The sequence below is a fragment of the Protobothrops mucrosquamatus genome, unplaced genomic scaffold (assembly GCF_001527695.2).
Source record: "Protobothrops mucrosquamatus isolate PMUCROS unplaced genomic scaffold, P.Mucros_1.0 scaffold_149, whole genome shotgun sequence".
Classification (NCBI taxonomy): domain Eukaryota; kingdom Metazoa; phylum Chordata; class Lepidosauria; order Squamata; family Viperidae; genus Protobothrops; species Protobothrops mucrosquamatus.
In genome coordinates, this window is record NW_015386225.1 from 321,908 (window position 1) to 324,339 (window position 2,432).

Below are 2,432 nucleotides of genomic sequence, written 5' to 3' on the forward strand. Positions count from 1 at the left end.
ATTTAATTGCAGCTAGTTTAGATAACACAATAAAAAGAGATAACATCTACATGCCAAAGGCAAGTCATAATTGTGCTACTTTCACACAAGTGTTCAGATTTTTTTTTTTAGTTCACATGGATGTCAGCTGAATCCTCAGCCCAACACTTTTTCAGACAGCAAAACATTAAAGGTATTGGAGCTATTATGAGGCAAGAAACATGTGGTATTATAACATCATGCAAGAATATATCAACAAGATATATTACTAAACTCTAGAAAAAGTATCATACTCATGGGAGAAAAGTATACAGCTTATGAAAATGTTGCTATTCTTGGGGAACTGCTGGGTCAATGAGGAGGCAGGCTATCTGCTGTAGCATCTGCTGTCAGGGAGAAAAAAGACCAAGAGCAATGGACCAGAACAGGAATCACCACAGTGAGAAGCCATAGATATTACCACTTAGGTATGGTGACCAAACTTGTGGAATTCATTCTCTCTGTCAGCCAAAGCAAAAATGACCACAGATACACAGAACCCCATGGCTGGATGGAAGGAGATGGTCTCGCAGCAGACCAGGGATACAAGTGCAGCCACCCTTTAGCTTGGCCGGCCCAGACCTAGAGCTGTGCCTCCCATCATAAAGCCACAGTAAATAAGACAGGCCATAGACTCAGCTGCAAGAATATTGGGCTATACAGGTGGAACAGGCTGTAATTTTGAGATTCCTGATCTATACAATATCCAAATCTTGCTCACCTCCTGTTGCCTTCAGTGTCACATCTTCAAATCTGGTGCTTCTGGATGAATCTGAAAATTAAACTCTCCAAGCTAATAATATCAAGATTCATTTCATTAACAGGGAAACTGCAAAAAATTAATCTTTATATACAGCTTGGTTTAAAAAAAACATTCAAACCAGAACCACCATACTAATTTTATCAAGAATGTGCTATTTTTTTTTCAAAGATGTTTTCCCATGGCAGGTAGGACATATTCATTTATGATACATCAGAATGAAGCTTCCCATGATGCTAAATAATTCATGTGGAAAATCATTGTGCTGGATGTTTATTTGTTTAGGAAATAAGTAAGCTAGCAAAGGAAGCACTTATGGATGAGAATATTATATGATTAGTTTTCTGAAGCTTAAGTTGACAAATATGAATGACCAGTCTTGTATTGACAGGAAGTTGGTTGTAATGACTCACTTGATCTTTCTTATCCAGAGGCAATAGTGTTTTTATAAAATGAAACTGCTACTGTTTGCTATTGCAAAACACAAATGGGTAATAAAAGCTATATTGACCAAGATCTGTTTGCCAGGATGTGCAAATTGTTGTGCTCAGAGAGTTCTCATCAATAACAAAATGGGCTAAAGTATCAAATTAGGAAATCCAGCATGGCAATAACGTCAAATGAGAACCTCAGCACATTCACAGCATGTGAAAGTTTCCACTGTCTTCTGTTCAGAGAGCCTGATATGGCAAATACATTTTGAATTCCAACTACAGTATTTTTGTGGATTCATAGATTCCAGTTATTAAAGGCTGTGGAGAGTTTTGACACTGGAAAAAGGAAAAGAAAGCCTTTATATCTGATTCACTAATGACCAAAGATGATAATGGTTTTTTACTAATGACCAAAGAATGATAACTGATTCACTAATGACCAAAGAATGATAATTTTTTTCTGGGGTATAACTCGATTCAGGTTAATTTTATTGTTTATTGGTGTAGTAGTTCTATATCTTCTGTCTTCTTTGGAGTTTCCCACCTTGCTCAAAGGTTAACTCATCTCAACAGGTGGTATCTATCCCATAATAAAGTAGTTGGTGAACATCAAGAGAGACCGACAACCCATACATGCTGCATGTGGGTTTCAACAATAGCAATAGCACTTAGACTTGCATACCACTTCATAGTGCATCACAGGACTCTCTAAGCAGTTTACAGTGTTAGCATGTTGCCCCCAGCAATCTGGGTTCTCATTTTACCTACCTCAGAAGCATGAAAAGCTGAGTCAACCTTGAGCTGATCAGGTTCAAACTCCTAGTAGTGAGCAGAGTCAACCTGCAATACTGTATTCTAACCATTGCACCACCAGGGCTCCAATAAGGGCTATAAATTACTTGAAATGTCGTATAACGCACACATGTTTTGCAGTAAAAGACATACACCGAAGTCACTTGCCATAGAAAGAATCATTACTTAGTTTGGCATTCTGTTTTATATAAAAACCAACTGATAGTCTTATATAAAACAGAATGCCCAACTAGGCATTCTTTCTACGGCAAGTGACTTCGGTGTATGCCTTTTACTGCAAAACATGTGTGCATTATACGACATTTCAAGTAATTTGTAAAGAAATCATCCAATTGCTGCTATATGATAATTATGTTAATTAAAATACGATGATCTTCCAAAGTATTTTGACAGTGATGAGGTAAATG